The sequence below is a fragment of the Montipora foliosa genome, chromosome 9, assembly GCF_036669935.1.
Source record: "Montipora foliosa isolate CH-2021 chromosome 9, ASM3666993v2, whole genome shotgun sequence".
Classification (NCBI taxonomy): domain Eukaryota; kingdom Metazoa; phylum Cnidaria; class Anthozoa; order Scleractinia; family Acroporidae; genus Montipora; species Montipora foliosa.
In genome coordinates, this window is record NC_090877.1 from 41,095,791 (window position 1) to 41,102,137 (window position 6,347).

Sequence of the window (6,347 nt, forward strand, 5' to 3'; positions counted from 1 at the left end):
ACAGTGTTGCTCTCACTTGGAGTCAAATAATTCAAATCGAAAAGTTGCTGTTCTTAACTTGGAACTGTTAATCCTCAGGAATTGTTTTGTTGTCAATCTTAAGGGCTCTTTGCTGGAGTATTATTTTTCTCGCTGCTTCTGATTAGCTTAATTTTCCAAACAATTTTCGAATATCTGGCGTTGCTGTTTTTTTTTTTTTTTTTTTTTTTTTTGTGACTGTGTACAAGTCTTCCATTGTTGAGTTTCTGTGTGGCTCTGATAAGTTGTATTTAACCAAATATGGTCAGCTCCTACCTTGGTTGCATCTGGATGTTGTAAAAAATGATGCATTTTTTGAAACTTCGTTTGTTGAAAGATGTAGAATTTCAGATTATAATGTATGGCTTTAAGTATTTCTGTTAATGGTTTTTTTATAATCTTTCTCACTTTATTTCTGTATAAGGGATGGGTGGTTAAGAAGTGTGAAATTATTATAGAGCCAATTTTTGATATGGTAAGACTTCATAAAAACTTGTAATCAGCTTGTCATTTAAAAGTCAACACTTGGTTGTACCAATGTTACAATAAAATTAAGGGGAATATAATTTTGTTCGTTGTACGTCTTTGAGAGAATCGTCTTCATCCCCCAGGGGGGGGGGGGGGGACTCCAATATGAAACAGACGGGGATGCTCGTCGTCTCGCTTAGGGGTGTAAATTTTGGATTTTGGTCTCGCTTAGGGTGTTCCGGGCAAAGCGCCAATATTTTAAGCTGCCAAGGTCTCGTTTAGGGTTCCGCGAAGAAACACAGAATTACGCGAAGAGAGACAAGTCAAATTTTTTTTTAAACTTGTTTTTAGGGGTCAAAATTTCCTTAAGCCACGCCCAGATTAGTCTCCTTTAGGGGTCACAAAAAGCTTGAGCCACGCCCAGATGGTCTCCTTTAGGGGTTAAATTCACAATTTCCGACGAGCATCCCCGTCTGTTCAATATGGGAGTTCCCCCCCCCCCCCCCCCCGGGCTTCATCCCTTTGCTAAAAAATCGCTATCTTCTCACAGCGGAATTTGGTTTGTTTTGCGCCACTTCTCCCGAACCTGAGAAAAGTATTGGGGTCACGCAACAATGTTGTTGGTTTCCTGGAAAAACCTGATCACCGGATCACGGATCAAAGTTCACTGGATTCAAAATAAATTAAATCCCTATGTGACTAGACGATAAGAGTAAAAAACGTTTTTTTGATAAAAAAAAATGTGGGAATAAACTTTCTGCCTGCTGTTCTTATTGGTGACCAAAAAACAATTCTTCATTGTTAGTCGTCAGGTACTTTCTTTAAAAAAAAACACGTAAGACTAAGAACTGATTCAATTCTCCAATGTGTGTTCTTGAGATTTTCAACTTGTTGCTTCCGTGTTTACTCTAAGGGACTCAAAACACTGAATTCAGTGGGGCGATGCAATTTTATCAAGTTCCGAATCAATTCTCCAATCTCGTCGGAAAAACGACTAAAAAGTCTTCTTCTAAGCAAGTTATTCTTAAGATGTATTCCATCTGCTTTTCCTGGTTTGAAGAGATCAAGTTAAAGCAGCTGAAAAATTGCTGTTCTCTCCGGCAGTCGCCAAAAACGGCTTCGTGTTTTGAATTTGCATCGGAAGCCAGATGCGCAATCACTACCGACATTCGGGATAATTTGGACATTTTACAGTTTGTTACTTCTCCAATATGATATGTGTACAAGTGAACCCGAGCTGTGGGTGTCGGTCTCCAGTAGCTGTCCTGATAGTTAGTCGGTATGCGAAGATTGGCACTTCTTCCAAGTGATATGGCTTTTTTCCGTATTTAGTATACTTATTATATTTGTGTCGATTTCGCTTATTCTCGCTTGAGTGCGGGAGAGATCTTGACTGAGTCACGTAGGGGAGCAATCAATCACGTCTATTAATTTGATTTATTTTGAACAGATACTTGATCCGGTTTTTCTTGGAAGCCGACTTTGTTTCGGAAGAAAGGACATTGGAAAATGCATAAATTTTAAATAAATCGTAACTTATCCTATGCCAGCTTTTTCTAAGCGCTATCCGCTTTAACCCGCTCTCGGAAGGAAGGTTGAGAAGAGAAATGTGAACTTTTTACATCACGTGATTCATGTTAGCAAGTAAGAGGGGTCACCCACAATTTATAAGAAGAATAAGTATGTTACCAACTGGGAGGGTTGAACCAGTTCTCTTTTTGCCTTTATTTTCAATCAGTATATTCAGTGGTATTGCCTGCGCTGTAGAGATGCGCAGAAAAAAATAATCGAGAACCTAATGCAATTACTTTTTCAATGCCGCATCACGTAAGGGTTGAAAAAAAAAATCAGTTTCGTTACCACACAGTCAATAGGGAGCTTAAGATCTATGACGACGACGTCGACGAAAACGCCACAAAACAATAATATCATTGGTTAAAAGAGCATAAATAATCGTGCTGCACGTGCAGCACGGGTTTTAGCCCATATTTTTGCGGTTCTCTGCGTAACGGCGACGTGAAATCACTAAATTTGAGGTTTTGACGACAACGTGAGCATGCAACAAAGAATCTTTCATTCTCTATTTTCAGTCTGAAACCGATGATACGTCGCCCACATTGTACGACGTGAACGCGATGGAATTATCGCGAAAGACTTTTACCAGAGCAAAGTTCTATTTTGAGGTAACGTTTTCGTCGACGTCGCCGTCGTAGATCTTAAGGTCCCTAATGGGCCATTTCCGAGTTCATGCCTGCCTCCTCTTCAAATCGAGTCTAAGTGCAAAGTTTTGGTGATGGTAATTAGTCCTACTTTACATATGAATGAACTAATTTTCATAAGAAACACATAGACTCGCTTTGAAGAGGAGGCAGACATGAATAAAATTGGATCGCGTGTGAACTACAAATGTTTCCGAAATCCGTGTCTCCGGCCAGGAAAAGAAATTAGGTAGCACCCTGGCACCTTTGAAAAATTTGAGAGATTTTAAGAAACTAGTCGTCCACACCCGAGAAAACAATTAAAGGGAAAGTACAGCCTTAGAAAAAGTTTCTCAGAATCGAAAGGTCTTTACCTGTGTTGTCATACTTGACCACTCATTTTAAATAGCCAACAATGAGGCTTCAAAAATAGACATTTCAAAAGTGAGATCCGCCAGCTTTGTTTCTCTATGCAAACGAGGCTATGACGTAGCAATAGTCAAGGAGTGTAACCAACAAAAACACAGGCGAGGAGCCGAGAGCGATACTGACCCAATTGTAGACTTAAATCTTAATCCAGAGGGTATATTGTATTGATATTGGCTCCACCATTACTGAACAGATTTACCTTGCGGTCGTTTAACAGGGTTTTATAAGTGAGTTATATGCAGGAGGTTTACAAAGCGAAAGCGAGTTTGCAGTGCTATCCCGCGCTCATTGCTCTGAAATCAAAACTTTTTAAGGATTAAACCACTGCAAAAACCGTGTACGATCAAAACTTGCTCTACGTTGGATCAAAATAGATCGTGACCACACCATAAAAAACTTTACAATAGAAAATATCCTGCAAAGGTTGGTCAAGACAACGTGAACATAGGCGTTGTTGCTTGCAATATTTCGGCTGGCCAACACCAGCCTTCTTCAGGTTTATTGAATGGATAAATGCTAGTAACCCCTAGTACCATAACCCCGCTTTACCTAACATATCCCGTATAATTCACAAACACTCAAACGTGCTTTATTCATCTGGTCGCTGTAAAAATGTTTTTACTAATCTCCCTTTAGTAGCCTACCGGCGTTGTAAAAACATTAGTGACATTCTAGTTAGAGCTAAATTGCCGGAACCTACTAACACCGACCAATCTAGGTCTCCATCCGGCTCGTTTCGGTGCAATAAAACTAGTTGCACCGCCTGTCCTTTTATTGAGGATGGCCGTAATCAATATACTTTTTATAGTACTGGACAAACCTTCAAAATCAAATCACATATTACTTGTGAAACCCCTAATGTAATTTACATGATTCAGTGCACTAAATGTAATCTTCAGTACATCGGAGAGACCAAACGTCGTCTTAAAGACCGCTTTAATGAACATAGGCGACCTATTATAAGCCCCTTTTGTAGTTATACCCCCACTGCGGTTTCACGACACTTCCTGACCAGTGGTCACGCGGAGGATCACATGATCCTTATACCACTCGAACAACTACACACTAGTCGTGACTCCATCAGAAAGGCTCGTGAGGCATTCCTCATACACAGAGGAAAAACACTGGAGCCTGCAGGCCTTAACAGAAGAGATGAAATGTAATTTAGTTTAGCTACCTTTTAATTTTCTTTTGTTTTTTTCATCTTGTTATCATGTATTATTCTCTCCTCTTTTTTATGCATTTCTGAAATCAAGTTTAATCACAGGCGGCCCAGACTCGGAGGGTAAAAAAATTATAAGGATTTGTATGTGAATCTCGATGACAAACTGAAAAAGATATTTACACGCAAAAGTTATCAATAAAAAAGCCGTAATTTATTGTCGTGGTGACTCTCCCGCTTCTTGTGTGTTTATTTTTCTGATTGAATGCGATTTCCCGGGAGGGGCCTCCCATATCTCCCATATAAAAAAAACGGGGGTGCTCGTTGAAAATTTTGAAAAGAACCCCTAAGGGCTACCAAGATCCTGTCTTGTGGGCGTGGCATGAAATTTCTTTCACCTTAATTTAAGAGGTACCACATTATGGGGTTTAAAGTCAATTTTTCGGCTTCATACTCTAAAAGGTACCGCTAAAGCTCCCACTGTGGACCTTTTGAGGCTGAACACCCTAAGAAGTACCAAAACCGCTTTTTCAACCCCTAAAAGGTACGACGAGCACCCCCGTCCTTTTAATTTGGGTGTCCCCCCCCCCCCCCCCCTCGGTGCGATTTAAGCGACTTCTCAAATTCCCGGGTGGTCACTCGTACACCGAGCTCATTCGTCACAATAGATCTGGGTACGAGATTAGAAAGAGGCAACTCAAAAGTGCTCTTGTCACATTTTAACGGGGAACTGGACAAAACGGCAATTATTTTCGAATTCCTGAGGAATAGTTTTAGTGATTTAGAGAAACTTTTTCTAGACCGTACTTTAACTCCTTTATCGAAATCGTTAAACAGATTCATTTTCTACGTAGTAATTCAGAAGAAAGTGAAAGTTTCATTGTATCAGTAGCAAAATAAGGCAGAAAAGTATTCACCTCGAAATTCTCGATGACTCTCAGTCCATCCTGATCACAGAGTGACCTTGACCTTTGGGAACAGAGTGGCCTTGACCTCTGAAAAAGAGGTCGAAGTCTGGCTATACCCTTCGTAATGCCCTGGTGAAACCTAAGGACCCCCTAGATAACATGGAAAAGTGTGGTGTAATTTATAAAGTCGGATGTGAGGAATGTGTGGAGGTGTATGTCGGAGAGACTGAAAGATCACTGGGGAAGAGGGGGGACTGTAAATCTGCCCTCAGTCAACACCAAATACAAACAGGAGACGCGGACACGAACAGATCGATTATGGACAATATGCAGATTCTGGACCAAGAACCCAGGAATACGCACCGAAAGATCAAGGAGGCTATCCACATCAAGCTCAACCAAGTCAGCCTGAACCGTAACGAGGGATGGGATATCTCTGACGTCTACCTGCCACTCCTCAGGAGGGAGGTGGGGGGGGGGGGGACACCAGAATTAAGGCAGCCTCGTTCTGACTTTGACCTCGTTCACAGAGGTCAAAGTCACTCTGTTCCCAAAGGTCAAGGTCACCCTGTGATCAAGATGGACTGAGAGTCTTTTGCTACTGATACAATGAAACTCACTTTCTTCTCCTTTATCGAAGAAATAAATAACAAGCGAACATTCTTTGGACGTATGTGATGCGATCAAACTGATTTTCGTATCCATACGGCACAAAATTTACGAACAACTATTCCAGTTACGAAAGAATTAAGATATACTTAAAGGGGCACTGTCATGCTAAATTAGGTCAAAACTGGGTAAAAATCCAAATTAGTACTTAAAGTTCACACGTACAACATTCCTGACAACCCACTGACAAGATATGAAATATATATTTATTGCTCAAAGAGCTATTCGTATTTAATTTTTGGCGACTTTCTGCTTTTCGCTACTCGAGGACTATTACTACTAGTCCTCTAGTAGCGTAGCCAATCAAAATGCAGCATTTGCATTAGTCCACTAGTTGGGTGATACTATTAAACAAAGAATAGCTTCAGGGCACTTCAATTGTTATTGGCAACAAAACTACACCTCTTAATGCAAAGACGTATTTAAGTGTTTACAAGTTTAACTGAAATAGCGCGACACTGCCCCTTTAAAGAAAGGAATCGGAAAGACGAAGGG

The 6,347-nt window shown here is 40.6% G+C and overlaps 1 protein-coding gene across 1 annotated transcript in view; it reads left to right on the plus strand.

Moving 5' to 3' along the window:
- LOC137971293 (CD63 antigen-like) overlaps nucleotides 1–584 on the plus strand; it is a 13,186-nt gene extending 12,602 nt beyond the window's left edge. Inside the window, exon 8 of the mRNA XM_068818097.1 lies at nucleotides 1–584. This exon is cut by the window's left edge and continues 229 nt beyond it. The gene's annotated coding sequence lies outside the window, so the exon portion shown is untranslated.
- Nucleotides 585–6,347: the final 5,763 nt, after the last annotated feature.